This window comes from Schistocerca cancellata, chromosome 5 (assembly GCF_023864275.1).
Source record: "Schistocerca cancellata isolate TAMUIC-IGC-003103 chromosome 5, iqSchCanc2.1, whole genome shotgun sequence".
Lineage (NCBI taxonomy): Eukaryota > Metazoa > Arthropoda > Insecta > Orthoptera > Acrididae > Schistocerca > Schistocerca cancellata.
In genome coordinates, this window is record NC_064630.1 from 666,281,533 (window position 1) to 666,302,516 (window position 20,984).

Here is a 20,984-nt window from a genome sequence, read left to right on the forward strand (position 1 = left end):
CTGGCTGGGACAGACTACGACAACGAATGTAGTCGCACAACGATGTTGGGCACTATAAACGCGGATTAATTCTGCAATGATTCAGGACGTGCATATAAAATGTTTACAAATAAATTTTGCAAGAAAAAATAGACCTACTTTAGGTTCTAATTTTTTATGAAACCAAATGTGTTCAAATTCTCGGCATTTTGTGTATGATAGCAGTATCACGTTACCGAATACCGAAATCTGAATGTACCCAAAGGACCATCACTAAGCTTGATGAAATATATCGCGGAATGCATTTAAGGGGGCCTTTGTACTACCTCCAGCAGATGCAGATTTTCTAAAGTTTATCAGAATAATCTACTTAGGTTAAGTAGTTTTTCTTTCATTCAAGGTGGTACGCAGGACGTCACCCACAACAGAGAATATAATTCGATAACAAAGTTTTAAAGTACGGAACAGAAAGTCTACATACTAGCTTAAAGAAGAACTAAAACTTGAATCTAGGAACTACGAATGCTATAGTCTTAACAGAAATTGAAATATTTTTTAAAATTTCCAACAGCTGTTACTGATCCATACAGTAAGACCTAAATTATGAGAAAGTGTAAATTTTTGGCGCACTGGACTACAATGAAATTTTCATGGACCATCTTTCAGTGTTCAGTATTGCATTTTGAAGTCAAAGTCATTACGAGACCTTTCCAAACTTATGTGCCCATTTTCTCCTTCTACAGTACGTAGGCTGCGAGCCTGTGGCTGGACAAAACTTGGATCCTCCTAAGTAAAAAATTAACCACGTGAGGCGCGAATACAATCTCGAAGCGGTAATAAATGTTTGATATGAATATCTCAGTGGTATACTAGACATAACAATCCTCTTTCTCCGCCCAAACAAATGGTACGCTACCGGCAATATAACGTGGAAAATCCGGCGACTGAGAAATTTTAGTCTTCCGCAAATGAAAGGCATTGCGACAGGTGTCACGTATGAACCGCATCTGGCTGCATGGGAAACGAATGTTGGACATGTACTCTTGCAGAGTTATTGGAGAAATGTCAGTCATACAAGCGTCGGTCCAACACACTTTAATCACTGTTTTGATAAACGTTTTCTGTCTGTTGACTGACAATGCTCTTAAGTTACGATAATCTGAAAAGTACTATCGTTCATATCTTTAAATAAAACTTCCTATGTATTAAGAAAGATGATCACGTTTTTTCATGAAGAGAGAAGAGTTATTCGTGTTCCTTTCCTTCATGAATTTTAATGGCTCCTCAAATTCTCTGCAAACGTTAACTTTATACTTTCAACATTATAGACTATTAAATTATTAAAACAGAAGTAATATCCGACGTTCCCCAGGGAAGTGTTATAGGCTCTCTATTCTTTCTGATCTATATTAACGATATAGGAGACAATATGAGTAGCCGTCTTAGATTGTTTGCAGATGATGCTGTCATTTACCGTCTTGTAAAGTCATCAGATGATCAAAACAACTTGCAAAATTATTTAGATAAGATATCTGTATGGCGCAAAAAGTGACAATTGACCCCGAATAAGGAAAAGTGTGAAGTTATTCACATGAGTACTAAAAAAATCAGCTAAATTTCGATTTCGCGAAAAGTCACACAAATCTGAAGGCTGTAAATTCAACTAAATACTTAGGGATTACAATTACAAATAACCTAAATTGGAACGATCACATAGATAATATTGTGGGTAGAGCAAACCAAAGATTGTTATTCATTGGCAGAACACTTAGAAGGTGCAACAGGTCTACTAAAGAGATTGCTTACACCACGCTTGTCCACCCTATTCTGGAGTATTGCTGTGCGGTGTGGGATCCGCATCAGGTGGGACTGATGGATGACATCGAAAAAGTACAAAGAATGGCAGCTCGTTTTGTATTATCACGAAATAGGGGAGATAGTGTCACGTGTATTGGAGTGGTTTTTCGTTGCGACGGGATCTAGTCATGAAATTTCTATCAACAGTTTCCTCCTCCTATTGCGAAAACATTCTGTTGTCACCAACCTACATAGGGAGAAATGATCATCACGACAAAATAAGAGAAATCAGGGCTCGCACAGAAAAATTTAAATGCTCGTTTTTCCTGCGTGCCGTTCGAGAGTGGAACGCTAGAGAGACAGCTTGAAAGTGGTTCATTGAACCCTCTTCCAGGCACTTTATTGTGAATAGCAGAGTAATCACGTAGATGTAGATGAGATGAACCTTTGTTTTATTCTGTTTTGGATCAAGGATAGCGGTATTGTAACTCTGTGACGTGCTGCTGGTTCCACTGTTCCTACGTTTCCAAGGTGCCTTGCTTAGATTTTGGCTACTGCCTTGTATTTGTAGTTTAGCTAAAAGGTTGTTACGTTCCTCGTATAGATCTGTGGTTCTTGTTCAGCTTGGTGCGTTTCAGACCAGCCGCAGTCATCTGTATTATCCAAAACTGAATAAAATAAAGGTAGTGTGGTTCAAATGGCTCTGAGCACTATGGGACCCAACTGCTGTGGTCATAAGTCCCCTAGAACTTAGAACTACTTAAACCTAACTAACCTAAGGACATCACACACATCCATGCCCGAGGCAGGATTCGAACCTGCGACCGTAGCGGTCGTGCGGTTCCAGACTGTAGCGCCTTTAACCGCATGGCCACACCGGCCGGCAAAGGTAGTGTGAAGGAGCGATAAAAGAAATAGATGGAACTATATGTGAACTAAGTACTTGCAGCATTTTGTCTTTTGTTTTACATACAGTTTCCCAGGTGGAACAACCGCACAAAAGCAGTGTTGTGTTATCGCTTGACATAGTCTATATTTCGCTGTTTGGTTTAGATCTCTGCTTTTGAGAGGTGGATATAGCATACAATTTTTGTGATCTTGGTCTACTTCCGAAGTAATCAATCGTTGTAGAGAAGTGTAGAGGCACGTTTTTTCGTTTCAGCTTGGCGTCGAGTATAGGGCTTCACTTGCTGAACTGGATAGCCTTTGTTCTTTTCTGCATTGACTTTGATCCTCTTAGCAACTAGCCATCATTCCGTGATGCCGATTTGGTCTTGTAGTCCTTTAATGAATGCATATAGGCGTCTACTTGATATGAGTAACGTTGTGTACTCGGCAAACTCTGCTAGAAGAGTGTTCGGTAACGTCAGAAGATCCTTGATGTGGACTGAGATAAGATGGGACGCAAAAGAGACAGTCAAAATTTTTTGGTCTTCACTGAGTGGGCTTGCTACGCCTTCGGCTTCGTAGAGCACTTACAGATTGTAAAACTGAAGTTTGTGTAATTTTACAAAACGATTTTGTGAATTTTAACAGCATAAAATAAATAATTGCATCGTTACATTCGTCAGGCCTTCTGCCTTCGAAACTATGTGTATGCATATATTAAGTTTGGATTGAATTGTTGACGTTATTACGTTTAGAGTAATGCTTACGAAAGTCGTTTTCCTTCTACTACCCTGATGGGAAAGCTTAAATTAATAATGTTAACGAAAGAGCTTACTGTGCTCGTGGCGTAATAGGCAAATCAGTAGATATAAGAAAAACGTCGAATATCGGGAATAGTTCATGTAGCCGAAATTTTTTTATCCTGGTGGGAGGTAGTCCCACGAACTACCTACTAGAAATTCCGGCTGGTGAGGGGTGACTGTGGAGTGGCGTTACGTTTGATAGTTACTTTTGAACGTTTTCCTTGAATAACTCGAAAACCGTTGCCTCAAGTGGAAACGTATCCCAGTTCAAAACTTAACACCATTAAAATTCTTACAAGAAGGCCCTATTAATTTTTGTCTGTGGCCCTAATAGCTGGCGCATAGAGAGCGAGAGAATATCTCCATATACCAAAATGACTTTGACTCATGATATTAGTTTATATAAGACAACAAGATTGCGGCCAGTTAGCGTGGCACTTCCAAGGTGATTAAAGACAAGGAATGATACCGCTCTCAGTAACGTGAAGTCGTGGGAAATGAGTTTAACATGCAATATATCATTTACGAACACGAAAGAAAAAATTAGGGTCTCCAGCCTGTCTATGTTATAAAACAAGGCAGCATCTTCTGAAATATTGTGTGATTCTGATTCCTTGAAAAAACTCCAGAGGCGACTGACGTCTTGGAGTTTATAATAACATAGAGTGAAGTCGGTAAATATATGACGCAATTAGTAATTTACAAACAGTTGGTAGTACGAGTCTATGAACGCCTATGATTCTAGAGCACAAAACCTAAGGATAAAAGCATCTTCTGCGTGGTGTGTCACTGCCAAGTAACAGCCTACTATCATTTTACCACAGTAAAGTACAGCAGATGACTGAAAGACGTACACAATGACACAAACGGAAATGACACTTTTACCCAAAGACCATATTTATACTCAGGTCAACGCGATTTATTTATGCTCCCGTAGACATTAAAAAGGGAAGGACGTGATTCTTAATGGGGTGTGTGATCACGGAGTATGCTCTGCGACCCGCTTCTATGCTGGCCACGGGGATTATAATGAATTATTGTAGAAGGGTAACACATTCTTCCATCAGGGCTGTCGAAAACTGCTGGATGTTGGTTGGTGCATGAATGCGTACTGTAATGCGTCTCTCCAGTGTGCTCGAGGGAATTTATGTCAGTAGAACGAGCAGGCAAGTTCATCCGCCGAATATGCTCTCTTTCAAGACCTCATCCAACTGCACTATTGAATGCGGTCGCGCATAGGCGTCCGTAAAAATGAAGTCAGGACCTAATGCATCCCTGGAAATGAGCACATGGAAATACAGTGTCACAGTAACGTAGGCCGATGAGTGCATCGTGTTCAAAAACTTTTTAGCTTAGTACACCCATACAATGTAATGCCTCCCCATACCATAACACCCGGTATACAAAAACGATCAAACTCAACAATGTCCCTGGAAGCATTAGCTGCTCCCACTTCTAGCCATAACAGGGTACGTCCAGAGTCATGACAAACATGATCGTTTTGAAGATCCATATGTTGTGATGTGCGAGAGGCATAATGTTGCGTGGGTGTACCGACCTCCACGTCTTTGCACACTGCACTTTCACCAGTCACCGTTATTGTGTCACTGCACTCCTTCCCTACATGCTCTTTCCACGAATGCATTCGACACAGCACGGCCGCGTCCAACTGCGGCGGTGGAGGATCTCCTGGAATGAGAGGATACTCGGTAAATCACTGGCCTGCTGGTTTCCCCGACTTAAATTCCATCGGACAAGTGTGCGATGCGTTGAAGAGACGTTTCGTAGCTTGGTAGTATGCGTGAAGGATGATCCAGCAGTTGGCATCCACTTTGGTGAATAGATGGAACGCCCTACCACGAGAACTCCATGCTGACCTTGTGGCCAGCGTGGGAGCACGTTGCACAGAGTGCACTGCCGTCGCTGGTGGTTACAGACCCTAGTAAGAACTATGTCCCACCTTTCGTAAAGTCCAGGCCACCATAAATAGCGGTGACTTCAGTAAAATTAATGTCTTTGATTGAAGATGTCTTTTCTGTTCGTATCATTGTGCACTTCTTTGTTATCTTCGGTATTGCACTGTACTGTAGAAATTCTCTCTGTGTATGGTCCAATTTTCATCTAGCTATGTCACTTGGCCGTGATTCATCATGTGAAAGTCATTTCCGTCGTATACAAGCGTACTTAGTGGGAGTACGCGATATGATACCTGCCGGCCGCGGTGGTCTAGCGGTTCAGGCGCTCAGTCCGGAACCGCGAGACTGCTACGGTCGCAGGTTCGAATTCTGCCTCGGGCATGGGTGTGTGTGATGCCCTTAGGTTAGTTAGGTTTAAGTAGTTCTAAGTTCTAGGGGACTGATGACCATAGAAGTTAAGTCCCATAGTGCTCAGAGCCATTTGAACCATTTGATATGATACCTATTCGCGGAATAATACAGGTGAAGTCTCCTAAACTAATTTCTTCATGCAAAACTAACCATCACGGAGAAAAGAATTGTTCTGAAACGATTGCTTACACACTTAATAGCTGCTGAGGATGATAGATCTCACCCAGACAAAGACAGCTTCCTTAACCTCAGAATACAGCACAAAGGGCCTGTTCAGCTTTCCTTACCAATGCCAAGTAACAATAACCGAGATTAATGGTGTACTACTCTCAAACAAGCAGGATCACGTAACCCAACACCAGCAAAGGAATACCGTTGATAGAGAGCAAAGGGATTCGCCACAGACTTAATTTTTTCACAGTCATCAACCATAGAGAATGCCAAAGAGCTTGCGTCGATAGATAGCAACTAAGCGAATTTAAGCACCGAGATCACAGAAAAGCAAAATACACTCTGAGAATTTTTTTTATTTCATTTATTTATTGAACAGGGTCTGATTAGGGCCATAAATCCCTCTCTTACATGGGTCAGGGTTTCACACGTACAGTACCTTTCTTAAGTCATAGTTACCTAAGAAATAACCATCTTAATATGACAAATAGTATTAATATCATTTGAGTATCTATAGGCACAATAAGAGTAAATAATACTATGAACTCATAAAGTTCATAATGGCAGTACTTCTAGTGCTGCTGCTGTTGCCACTAATAAATACACTAATATGAATAATAATAACAATATACATCTACATCTACATGGATACTCTGCAAATCACATTTCAGGCTGTGTGCAGAGGGTTCATCGAACCACCTCCACAATTCTCAATAGCGCGCGGAAAGAATGAACACCTGTATCTTTCCGTACAAGCTCTGATTTCTCTTATTTTATTGTGGTGATCGTTTCTGGCTATGTAGGTCGGTGTGAACAAAATATTTTCGCATTCGGAGATGAAAGTTGGTGATCGGAATTTCGTGAGAAGATTCCGTCGCAACGAAAATCACCTTTCTTTTAATGATGTCCAGCCCGAATCCTGTACCACTTCTGTGACACCCTCTCCCATATTTCGCGATAGTACAAAACGTGCTGCCCTTCTTTGAACTTTTTTGATATACACCATCAGTCCTACCTGGTAAGGATCCCATACCTCGCAGCAGTATTCTAAAAGAGGACGGACAAGGCTAGTGTAGGCAGTCTCCTTAGTAGACCTGTTACACTTTCCAAGTGTCCTGCCAATGATAGTGGCAGAAACAAAAAAGATCGATAGCTGTACAGTATAGGTGTCTTCTGATATAGCAGTTCCCGGGGAAAAGAAATTCAAGGTGACTTCATCAGCTAAGAATATTGGGAAATGAGGAAAATCTGGCTGGAAAACACGATGTATAACGATATCGAGTGCGTACAGGGATATTGATAATCATTACCGTTACTTTAGGAGGTATGTCAATGAATGTCTTCTGAAGCTGGAGATGTTATTCATTTCTCTAATATAATGCGGGAGGTTATTCCAAAGTCGAGTTCCTGCTACTGATAATGACTTCGAGAAAGTGACTGAATGATAGAGCGGGACAGAACGGAATTTACTGTGATGGGAAAGGATGTTTCTGCCATATTGTTCAGACCAGAGTGTTAAGGCCAAGGAGTGATATCGGGGACAGTGTACATTCATAAGATAGCAGAGAAGACAGAGAGTATGAAAATCTCTGCGCTTGTCTGCACGCATCCAGGATAGCTGTACATACTATGATATTTCACACAGGGCGGTATTGACATTCCCGACAGTTGCCGTCATGTTTATTAGTTTTGCATTTAGATACAACTGGAGGTCATCAGTGAACATGTGGTATTTGTACTGAGACAAAATTGATGACACATCATTGACATCGGAAGGCCCAACGGTACCGTGTCATTCTCAGCAATGTCAGTTTTCGTGACTAGAGCTGAAACGTCTCAGTCAAGTAGATCGTACAAGGGCTGTCACACTTTGCCAAGAACGCTCGGCGGACCTTGACGGTGACCCATCCGATTGCTAGCCAAGCTCGACAGCGCTTAACTACGGTGAGCTGACGGCAAGGCCGTTGGCAAAACGGTATAGGACAGGGCTTAACAAGTGGCCGGTTTTGAGCGCGGGTACTCGCGTCTGCTCAGGCACGTGCACGCGAGCAGGTGCAAGGTCGCTGAGTAGGGTAGGAGGAGAGGGAGGGGAAATGCGCGCGCACGCTTGAATAGGGCCGCAGCGTGCTTATTGAATTCGCGCCGACTGTGTAACGTTTAAAGTACTACGATCAGCTCAGATAACAGTCACTTCGCTGGTTAAGAACCATGTCAAGTCGCCGTTGTGTAACCCCAACCATGCTTTCGCAGTTCAACCCCCATTGGGATGAATTGTATCGGTTTACAGAAAAAGATGGTGTTGCAAAATGTTTAGTATGTCACAAAACGCTGAATTCTTTTAGGAAATATAATTTGCAGCGACATTATATGTCGTACCACGCGAAAGACCACGGAAGTGGAAAATGTGATGGACCACATCGTGCACAGGAAGTTATTAAACTTAAAAGGAAGCCATCCGAAGAAGATCCGGACGACGAAGAAAAATCAACCGAGGCAGCTCTCAGAGTGAGTTACAAAATTGCTTTGCTTTTAGCAAAAGCCCTCCGCCCCTTCACTGATGGCGATTTAATAAAAGAATGTTTGGTAGTTGCAGCGGACCATTTGTGTCCATCTCAAGTTGAACAGTTTCGGATTGTGCCATTATCTAACATGACCATTATGTGTCGCATACAGGACATGGCACACGACGTCCAGAGCCAGCTTGCAAATATCTGTAAAGATTTTATGGCATATTCTCTAGCTCTGGACGGAAGTGTTGATATCACTGGAACAGCACAGCTTGCCATTTTTATTAGAGGTGTTAATAGAGATCTTCAGGTGAGGGAGTGTAGCCATGAAGAACACTACATCCGGAGGTGATATTTTATGTAGTGTTGAAGAAAGTGTTGAAAATATAGGATTGTCGTGGAATTCTTTAGTTTCAGTGTCTACAGACGATGCACCAGCGATGACAGGGAAAAAATCAGGTTTCTTTGCGCTGTTGAAGGAGAAAATGCAAAAACTGACCGTGCCGAATGAAATAAGGGGCGTTCACTATGTTATCCACCAGGAAAAATTATGTGCAAAGAGTATCGCTCTAAAAAATGTGATGAGTGTTGTTGTTCGTACAACCAATTATATAAGGAAGCATGGGCTACAACACAGGCAATCTAAAAGCTTTCTGGAGGATGTAGAAAGCCGGTATGGTAGCCTGCCTTAATACAGCGAGGTCCGCTGGCTTAGTCGTGGCGAATTATTAAATCGATTTTTTTGCCTATTAGATAACATAAATATGTTCATGGAAATAAATAACATGTGTGTTCATGAATTGAAAGAGCCTTCATGGAAATATGATCTCACGTTCTTAGCAGATTTAACTAGCCATCTCAATGCTTTGAACATTTCACTACAAGGTAAAGATCTGCTAATTACACATTTCATAGATCGAATGCGAGCTTTTAAAATGAAATTGACACTTTGGGTGAGTCAGCTGGAAACAAGAAATCTAGCTCATTTTCCTAAACGATTATCCATGCAAGATGTTCACAAAGACTGTGAACGTTATTCACATAGTATAGTTGCCCTTAAGGAACAATTTGATCAACGCTTTCAAGATCTGACAGCACTAGACAGTGATTTTAAACTGTTCTCCTCTCCGTATTCGGCGAATGATGAAGAGATTCGTCCTGAGCTGCAACTAGAAATTATTGACCTGCAGTGTGACAGAGAATACAGAGAGAAATTTCAGAACAAGATAAACATTTTGGAATTCTACAGACACTTCCCTCAGGATAGATTTCCTCGTTTGCACAAACTGGCGGCAACAATTATATCAATGTTCGGTTCCACGTATGTTTGTGAACAACTGTTCTCTGCAATGAAATGATACAAGACGCGCCTGAGAAACGCATTGTCTGATCGAAATTTAAACTGCACGCTGCGCCTACAATGCAAAAGAACAATTACTCCGAACGTAGATGCAATTGTAAAGGCAAAAAGTACAAGATAACCGAGAATCCCACACTTCAGTGACACCTTTTATCTTGTAACAGTTCACAAATTAATACGAATGTAGAGGCATACACTAAGCTAATAAAATTATGTGGCACGTGTACATTCTCCTTTATTTGTTTCATTTGTCGCAGTAATAATTCGTGAGTGATATCCCTGCAGGTGGCCGCGGATTTACATTGACTGGCGGCAGCTGTTGTGTGCCCCACGTGACTCTCCCCCCTCTTCGCTCTGGTCCGGTAGTGGGGGTAGCGTGCTCGCGCTGCTCCGTGCTCGCGCCTTGCTGCTCACAGCTTGCTCCGCGAGCACGTATGTTGTGAAGCCCTGGTATAGGAGCAAATGAAAATAATTACTAAAAAGGCACAATTCAGTGTGAGGCGCGGTACTTGCCACCTCCGTGTATTCTACATCCTCGAGTGGGGGCGATGAAGCGGTGCAGTCCCAAGAGTCGCCCAGGCTCCTTCGGACGCAGCTTTCAGCGTATACCCCAGACAGGAGATAGTAATTAATTAGCGCCAAGCACGCCCCGCTGCTCTGGTCGAAGGGTTGCGTGACGCGCCAAGAGGGCTCTGAGGGCACGAAGTACGGCGTATGACAGGCAGGGACGCCTGACCGAAAGGCCTGCCTCCAGCTCTGGAGCTGGAACTGGAAGGGGAGCCTCGGCGGTTATTTGATGTCGCAGCTAATAGGCGGCGGCCGGCGCCACGTTAACGTAACGGCCCTGCGGACACTGGCAAAGGGGAGGCCGCGCCGAGCCTTCCGCTAATGATAATTTGGCTGGTTAGGCGGCGGCGGCGGCGCCCACTTTGACATCGGAACGGGCTGCAAGCCGATCGGTCACTGCCGATGACGTGCCTACCCACTGGCGTCGCCGCTGTCACTCGGTGGTCCGAGTCCGGCCAGAACAGGACAGCGCGTGGTGATGTCCGTTGTGGTCGCTGTTCACGGGGATTCAGTTGCCCCTAACGATGGATTTTATGCAACCAGCATCGCCTTCAGAAAGCACACGGGAGGTTTTCATAGTCTCTCGCTCCCTACGTATAATGTATTACATCTACATCTACACCTACATGATTACTCTGCTATTCGCAATAAAGTGCCTGGCAGAAGGTTCAGTGGACCACCTTCATGCTGTATTTCTACCTTTCCACTCTCTAACGGCACACGGGAAAAACGAGCACTTAAATTTTTCCCTGCGAGCCCTCATTTCTCTTATTTTATCGTGATGATCATTTCTCCCTATGTAGGTGGGTGCCAACAGAATGTTTTCGCAATCGGAGGAGTAAACTGGTGATTAAAATTTCATGAGAAGATCCCCTCGAAACGAAAAACGCCTTTGTTTTAATGATTGCCACTCCAATTCACGTATCATGTCTGTGACACTATCTCCCGTATTTCTCGATGATAAAAAACGAGCTGCCCTTCTCTGTACTTTTTCGATGTCATCCGTCAGTCCCACCTAATACGGATCCCACACCGCATAGCAGTACTCAAGAGTAGGACGGATAACTGTAGTGTCTCTTTGGTAGACCTGTTGCACCTTCGAAGTGTTCTACCAATGAATCGCAGTCTTTGGTTTACTATACCAACAATATTATCTGTGATCGTTCCAATTGCCGGCCGCGGTGGCCATGCGGTTCTAGGCGCTTCAGTCCGGAACCGCGTGACTGCTACGGCCGCAGGTTCGAATCCTGCCCCGGGCATGGATGTGTGTGATGTCCTTAGGTTAGTTAGGTTTAAGTAGTTGTAAGTTCTAGGGGACTGATGATGACAGATGTTAAGTCCCATAGTTCTCAGAGCCATGTGAACCATTTTTTCGTTCCAATGTAGGTTATTTGTAATTGTAATCCCTAAGTATTTTGTTGAATTTACAGCCCTCAGATTTGTGTGACTTATTGCGTAGCCGGCCATGGTGGCCGAGCGGTTCTAGGCGCTATAGTCTGGAACCACATGACCGCTACGGTCGCAGGTTCGAATCCTGCCTCGGGCATGGATGTCTGTGAGGTACTTAGGATAGTTAAGTTCACGTAGTTCTAAGTTCTAGCGGACTCATGACCTCAGAAGTTAAGTCCCATAGTGCTCAGAGCCATTTGAACCATTTTTGAACTTATCGCGTAATCGAAATTTAGCTGATTTCTTTTAGTACTCATGTGAATAACTTCGCACTTTTCTTTATTCAGGGTAAATTGCCATTTTTCGCACCATACAGGTATCTTATCGATATCATTTTGCAAGTCGTTTCGATCATCTGATGACTTTACAAGACGGTAAATGGCAGCATCATCTGCAAACAATGTAAGACGGCTGCTCAGATTGTCTCCTATGCCTTTAATATAGATCACGAACAGTAGAGTCCCACCGAAAAATGAATGTGGCATGCTTGTAGGAAATTAAATGTATTTAATTTTGTTCTTGGATACATTTCAGCTGGAGGCAACGGTTTTAGAGTTATTCGGGTATAGCATACAAAAGTGATCTGGAAATTCCCATTACTCCACCTTTTTTGGTCTCTATTAATTTTGCTATTATGACATTAGAAATACGGCAGTTTTGTTACCATTATGCATTTAAACATACCAATGAGGATAATGAAAAAAACCACTTTTGTAAACATTACATTAAAACTAATTACGTTGACAATTCTATTCAAACTGAACCCTTCCATAAACAGTAGTTTCAATGTCAGAAAGCCTGATGAATGCAATGATTCAATTATTTTATGCCGTTAAAATTCACAAAATCATTATTTTAAATTTACACAAACGTCACTTTTAAAATCTGTATATGTCTAACTGCGAAGGTGACATAATAATGCCAGTCAACGAAGGGCCGAGTGGGGAAAATACTTCGTACAAACGGAAATTTTTGTACAGTGGCAGGAGGAGGTGCCATATCAAGTGTATGGGTGTGGGAGTTGGGGTCTGTTTGAATGTTACTTTTGTACGTTTTTCTTGAACAACACGAAATCTATGGCCTCTAGCTAAAATGAATCCCAGTACAAAATTTAACTTCATTAAATCTCCTACAAAAAGGTCCTGCTTATTTTGTCTGTAGGACTAACAGTTTGTCCATTGCGAGTGAGAGAAAATGAAAAATTCACACGAGGTTTTAGGAGGCCAGATACAGAATTTTGAGGTTGCATGAAACGACATCTGTAGGGGCAGTTGAATCACATGTATGTGCATCGTATATCAAGAGGATGTCCATAAAGTGTTAGGCACTGAAGTAATGCAGGTGCTGCGAAACTTTAACAGGGTATTCAAGATGCCCACACTGATGTGGAGAACATAACGTCAGAATATTTAATAGCTTTCTACTGCGGTCGGCTACTGAGCCACGATTTGAGAAATAGCAGTGATGAACAGAAGTACTCTATATGCTAATTAGGTTTCAAATGCTGAGAAAATGTGGACTGCCGACTGCTGCTATAAGTCATAGTGTTGCGACGCGTTACCTAACTGGTAGAATGTTATGTATGAAGGGAGTATGGATTTTTACATGAACATTTTACCAATTAGCCTAGCTTTTGTATTAGGAATTTATGCATTCGCAAACGATGAAAGTGCCTCACTGCACAGCTGGGCACTGCACGAAAAAGACTAACCCATGTTTCAAGTAACCTATTCCTGTCACGAACGATCACCTCCATATGCTGCCCACAAATATTAGATACGCAAATCACTTCTTTTGGTTACGCCGAATTTATGAAATTCTGTGTCGTATGACTTTTTTTTTTTAATTTACGTGTCAGTTAGCTTTACTAAGTCGGTCTCTCTCTCTCTCTCTCTCTCTCTCACTCTCTCTCTCTCTCTCTCTCTCACGCGCGCTCACACACACACACACACACTCACACACACACACACACACACGCACGCACTTTTGGATATGACGATACCTGACACTGCAGGGTCTGAAATTAAAAATTGTACGTCTCTTACGTTTTATCGTCATGACTGATGGTATGTTTTTGGATATTTCGCCAAATTGTTGGCTCCAAGAAACGATATTCGAGCGACTGATCCAGTCGTCATCTTTAGTTGCTGTGATCTATGCATTTTATGCGTACCTACTGTCTGGACTCAAACCGTAGCGTGAAGTATTGTTCGCGTCGGGCCCAGTTCGACTCCGGACACCCACTCCACTGTTTCAAGACGATGCGTTTCTCATCCTCAGCAAACTTTTACACTCCTGGAAATTGAAATAAGAACACCGTGAATTCATTGTCCCAGGAAGGGGAAACTTTATTGACACATTCCTGGGGTCAGATCCATCACATGATCACACTGACAGAACCACAGGCACATAGACACAGGCAACAGAGCATGCACAATGTTGGCACTAGTACAGTGTATATCCACCTTTCGCAGCAATGCAGGCTGCTATTCTCCCATGGAGACGATCGTAGAGATGCTGGATGTAGTCCTGTGGAACGGCTTGCCATGCCATTTCCACCTGGCGCCTCAGTTGGACCAGCGTTCGTGCTGGACGTGCAGACGTGCAGACCGCGTGAGACGACGCTTCATCTAGTCCCAAACATGCTCAATGGGGGACAGATCTGGAGATCTTGCTGGCCAGGGTAGTTGACTTACACCTTTTAGAGCACGTTGGGTGGCACGGGATACATGCGGAAGTGCATTGTCCTGTTGGAACAGCAAGTTCCCTTGCCGGTCTAGGAATGGTAGAACGATGGGTTCGATGACGGTTTGGATGTACCGTGCACTATTCAGTGTCCCCTCGACGATCACCAGTGGTGTACGGCCAGTGTAGGAGATCGCTCCCCACACCATGATGCCGGGTGTTGGCCCTGTGTGCCTCGGTCGTATGCAGTCCTGATTGTGGCGCTCACCTGCACGGCGCCAAACACGCATACGACCATCATTAGCACCAAGGCAGAAGCGACTCTCATCGCTGAAGACGACACGTCCCCATTCGTCCCTCCATTCACGCCTGTCACGACACCACTGGAGGCGGGCTGCACGATGTTGGGGCGTGAGCGGAAGACGGCCTAACGGTGTGCGGGACCGTAGCCCAGCTTCATGGAGACGGTTGCGAATGGTCCTCGCCGATACCCCAGGAGCAACAGTGTCCCTAATTTGCTGGGAAGTGGCGGTGCGGTCCCCTACGGCACTGCGTAGGATCCTACGGTCTTGGCGTGCATCCGTGCGTCGCTGCGGTCCGGTCCCAGGTCGACGGGCACGTGCACCTTCCGCCGACCACTGGCGACAACATCGATGTACTGTGGAGACCTCACGCCCCACGTGTTGAGCAATTCGGCGGTACGTCCACCCGGCCTCCCGCATGCCCACTATACGCCCTCGCTCAAAGTCCGTCAACTGCACATACGGTTCACGTCCACGCTGTCGCGGCATGCTACCAGTGTTAAAGACTGCGATGGAGCTCCGTATGCCACGGCAAACTGGCTGACACTGACGGCGGCGGTGCACAAATGCTGCGCAGCTAGCGCCATTCGACGGCCAACACCGCGGTTCCTGGTGTGTCCGCTGTGCCGTGCGTGTGATCATTGCTTGTACAGCCCTCTCGCAATGTCCGGAGCAAGTATGGTGGGTCTGACACACCGGTGTCAATGTGTTCTTTTTTCCATTTCCAGGAGTGTATTTCAACAGATTCCTTGATTAAGTTGCGTGTAGCGGATGTTGTACAGCGGAATAGTAGGTAAGTGTTGGAGTGAAGTTTTGTTGGGACGATGCCAAGTGCAGCAGGGCCGTTGAGCACGAAACGATAACGTAATCAACGTCAGCAGTCTTAAGAACTAAAATACAAACAGTTGCTGAGTTCATTGCCTCACAGCATACAACAGAGAACGGCAAGAACACCTGATTCGGCATATAGAACATGGAGCAGAGCAGAGAAAATGCTCTTCTGTGGTGGAGCTACATATAATTACTTCACACTAGGATGACGCACGAACGCCTTGCAGGCTGCAAACGTTGTGTAGAGGAACGCTCTGAAGGCCTGAAATTAAACACTGGACTAACCAAGAGTGTTTAAGGCTCAGGAAATGGAAGGAATCAGATCACTGACAGCTATGAAACCTTAATCTACCATGCACTCACCCTCAGTCTGGTCACTCCATCTGCATCATTCACGCTGATGGAACGCCAGCTCCAATGGTTGCAGGATGAGTATCACCAGACCCTGCCGACTTGGTGTTCTTTGCTACGATTCTGTAGCTTTACGGATAGGAAGAGAACTTCAACTCAGAAATTGGCATTTCTGCTGGTCACAGTTGTGACTACCCGAAGATGTGAGTCGGTCCGATCTTTTGTGGATGACGAATCGGTTTGCCTGTCTGTGAACTGTTCAACTTGGGAGGCAGGGCGTCTGTGCCAACTCTCCTTAGCAGAACAAGTAGTGCTTTGCCGGCTGTATTCTGGAATCGCCTACGTGGCTGTCCTTTGTCTCGCTATTGCGTCTACCACTTAGATGCCTTCTCGACACAACAGGGGAAGGCAGATATTGGGGCTGGACCTGAGCGGTCCTTCACTCGACGAGTGTGCTGAGGCTCCCACAGACATCCACATACACGCCAGGCTGTGGCAACGTTCTGGTCACGATAGGCTCCTACGAAAGGGCTGCACTACTGACCTCACACAACGCCAGAGGCCTGCGCTTGCAGATCCGTCGCCGATCGCTGAGACGCTACCCTGCAGCTCCGTTCAAAACGAGTTCATCATGGCAGCCAGCAGGCCACGCTAGGAAGAGGGCAGTGTTTGGAAACCTCTCGGAGATAAATGACCGTTAATTGAATAATGTCTCGTTATGGCCTCGGCACTCGACAGGACTCCACCATTGCACTTCAGCTTCGGTATCATTCACTCACGTAGGAGACCGCATCTGGCCGGCGCCTATGCAGAGGAACAACGTGGCAAAAGGCTAAATGAAGATAATGGAAGCTATCGACATCTGCACACTTAAAAAATACTGTGAAGAAGCGTTATATTTTCTATCTTGTTTTTCAGTACTATTCGTGTTTGAACATATTTACCCCTTTAACTGTATATTATTTTACATAGCGAAGAAGGTCATGAAATTACTCATTTAGATTATCTTGTAACTCCATTGTTAAATAGTGTGTACGTTGTTTCCTTTCATCATCTATATTAATCATTCAGTCAAAAATATCTCTGAGCACTATGGGACTTAACCTCTGAGGTCATCAGTCCCCTAGACTTAGAACTACTTCAACCTACCTAACCTAAGGACAGCACACACAACCATGCCCGTGGCAGGATTCGAACCGGTGACCGTAGCAGCAGCGCGGTTCCGCACTAAAGTGCCTAGAACCGCTTGGCCACAAGCATTCTATCATACTACTCAGCAGCCACACGTGTAACTATAATATACAATTTATTCAATCATGTAAACGAGCTAGTCTTCATGTCCTCTAGCAGGTTGGTGGTTGTCTTTTTTAAGATAGACACACTCACAACTTTAGCAGTGACATTTCATGACTATATCCCACTTGAGTTGCCTGTTCTAAGATTTTTTTGGTACGCCCACTTTTAATCTTTTTTGTTCGCCTTTACTTCTATACCTAACACAGATCACGACTAAGAACTGTACCTTCTATTGTTTACAGGTGTGAAAACTATTGTGCATCAAACGAAACCAGTTACCTGAACAATATTTTGCGATCTAGGGTAGCAACATTTAAATTGAGTAATTAGATACTGCACTCTACAACTTGACTATGTCAGCATTGTAAAAGAAAGCATAAATTGAAACGGTACCTCGTATTTTCAAATGTATGTTGAAACGCAATGTCCTTTTCTTCGGTAAGGGAATTTATCACAGCACTTGGGAACTCTTTACAGTAACCACGTATGCATATGTACATGTGATTCTAGTGTTTCTCGTGCTTTTGATATTGAAAGTGTATGTTAAATGGCCATAGCGCAGTTTGCAGAGATTTGCTAGAATGACGCTAGAGGGATGGGGAGTAGCTTGGGGGAGTTAGGGGGGGGGGGATTTTAACGTGCTAGCTGGCCAACAGGTGCGCCCAATCTGGCCGCCGCGGCTGCTCTGATTAATGCCTCTCTCTCTCTCTCTCTCACACACAAACACACACACACACACAGGAACATACGCACATGCCTCACGGACACTTATCTCAGCTGGGGGGGTGTGAGTCACAGGCACAGTCTCGCTGCCTGAGTCCAATTAGCTGACTCGTGACACATGGGACGATGCGGCTAACAGATGTGCTGAAATGCTCACGTAGTCTGGACAGCTGTGTTTCTGTACCTGAGGTACTGTGGCAGCATTAGTGGAGATCTCTGATATGAAACTGATATGTGCAGTGTCCATGTGGTTGCAGTCTCACACGAATTCACCGTTTGAAGCAGCGACCGAAAATTGCAAAGGTAATCACTCAATTCTGTTTAAGTTTTCACATTTTGACATTAACGAAGTAACATTGAAACAGGAACACACAAGTAGTGACATTATGCGTGCAGCATGTGTGTGGCTTTATTACAATCGATTAACATCGTCTGCACTTTTATTGCTTCTATGTAATAACGAACATGTGACGTCCTTTTCGAGATTATTATAATGGAGAGGAAGGAATTAGCTGTCAAATGCACTTGTACCAAACATAAAGTAGAAAATTACTCTTACTTTTGGGAAGAGCATAACGATTAAAGAAGGATTATGGGTGTTACTAAATTATTCGAGTTTATAGAAATTAACAGTATCTAAGTAGTAAATATCTCTGTGACGCACAACGCGTCTCTTATAACGTCTGCCACCAAAGAGCTGCTAGTAATCCGACTAGTTAATGAAATTGAGTCAACTCTATTTACGTAATGTAAATGATATTTTCAGTCATGCTACAAATGAAATTCATTACAATTATATCTTTATTATCATGTAAATTTTGGCAAACAGCTCGTAGGAAAATTGAGAAGACGCCATTTGTGGGCCTTAAACCACTTAAAACTTGCTCTTGGTATCCATGATCTGCATTCATCAGCCAGAACATTATGACCACCTACCTAACAACCGGTATGTCCACCTTTTACAAGGATAACAGCGTCAACGCGACGTAACTTGGAAACAATGACGGCTTTGTAAATGGCTGGAGGGTGTTGGCACCACATCTGCACGTAAAAGTCACTTAATTCCCGTAATTTCGAGGAAGGGGGTCGATGAACTCTGACGCTACTTTCAATCACATTCCTGACATGTTCGTTTTCATTCAGTTCTGGTGAGTTGGGGAGCCAGCACATCAACAGCAACTCGCAACTGTGTTCCTCAATCTACTTCATCACACATCTGGCCTTGTGTCATCGCGCGTTATCCTGTTGAAAAATGACACTGTCGTTAGGAAACTTGATTATCATGAAAGTGTGTGCGTAGTCTGCAACCTTTACCTTGCACTAGCTCCACTGAACATACAGATGCCCACGTGAATGTTCCCCAGAGCATACTGCAGCCGCCGCCAGCTTGTTTCTGCCCTGCAGTACAGGTGTCAAGGAGTCGTACTCTTGGAAGACGACAGATTCGTGCCCTCTCATCGGCATGAAGTAAGCATCGGAATTAATAAGACCATTCAACGCTCTCCCACTGCGCCAACGTCCAGAGCTTTTGGTCACACACCCATTTCAGTTGCCGATGTCGTGGTGTTGACATTGGCACATGCGCGGGTCATCGGCTGTGGTGATCCACCGTTAGGAGTGTTCTGTGCACTGTGCGTTCAGACACACTTTTCCTCTGCCCAGTATTAAAATCTGATGTCAGCAGTGCCACAGGTCGCACAGCCCGCCCATCCTACGATGTCCCACATCTCCAATGATTGGTGGCCGCTCAATCCCAAGACGTCTTGTCCTGGTTTCAGCTCGGTTTTGCCACGTGTTGAAGAGATTCACCGCAGCAGGCCACGAACTCACGACAGGTCGTGCAGTTACCGAAATGGTCGTGCTCATCCTAGAGGCCATCACGAACTGCCCACTGTCTAACTCAGATAGATCGCGCGTCTTCTCAATTCTTCATACGCACTGTGTCATCACTGATACTACATGCACCGTGCGTGCGTCTGACTGGATGTCATTCCTCGCCAGGTGAAGCCGCTATCACCTGGACGGCTTTATATCGATAGTAGATCGGTGCTCATAATGTATGTAAAATGAGTGTTTTTTTCTCAGTTTATTATGACTGAAAACAGTCACCACTGTTCCCAGAATGAAGGCAAAGGTCCCGAGTTCGAGTCTCGGTCGGGCACACAGTTTTAATCTGCCAGGAAGTTTCATATCAGCGCACACTCCGCTGCAGAGTGAAAATTTCATTCAGGAAACATCCCCCAGGCTGTGGCTAAGCCATGTCTCCGCAGTATCCTTTCTTTCAGGTGTGCTAGTTCTGCAAGTTTCGCAGGAGAGCTTCTGTAAAGTTTGGAAGGTAGGAGACGAGATACCGGCAGAAGTAAAGCTGTGAGTACCAGACGTGAGTCGTGCTTCGGTAGCTCAGTTGGTAGAGCGCTTGCCCGCGGAAGGCAAAGGTCCCGAGTTCGAGTCTCGGTCGGGCACACAGTTTTACTCTGCCAGGAAGTTTCAGTCACCACTGTTTTCTGTTTCATTGTTACTTATGGAAACAGTTACAGGAACTGTCTCAGTGCTATTGGAGTGCGGTAAGACGACAGAGCACTCACAGTTCTAGAGACTATAAGATTTGTCTTTACATGAAACCTGACGTCAAACCACAGTATTATATGTAAGATTTTCACAGGTGAAATGTTTCGGGCTAACAGATGAGTAACTGTGTAGGTAACGTTTAGGCAAATTTCTCGGTCATGAGCTTAGTGAGATGTTCTCAGACCTCACACGAAATCATGCTTGACGTAAAGTGATCCGCATGATGTGGACGAATTTGGTGCTTTGATAAGTGTTTGTCCCTGCTGGTGGAGAAGGAAGGGGTGGGGGAAAGATTGTAATAGGATTCAGACTTCGAGTCATAGGACTACCGGTCAGCACGGCTTAAGAATCGTAACTAACTGTTAATGATGAACTATTAT

General features: G+C 44.3%; 1 non-coding gene across 1 annotated transcript; it reads left to right on the forward strand.

Moving 5' to 3' along the window:
* Positions 1–20,424: 20,424 nt before the first annotated feature.
* On the forward strand, positions 20,425–20,499 carry Trnap-cgg (transfer RNA proline (anticodon CGG)). Its single transcript has one exon. It is a non-coding gene; the product is annotated as a tRNA-Pro (tRNA).
* The last annotated feature ends 485 nt before the right edge of the window (positions 20,500–20,984 follow it).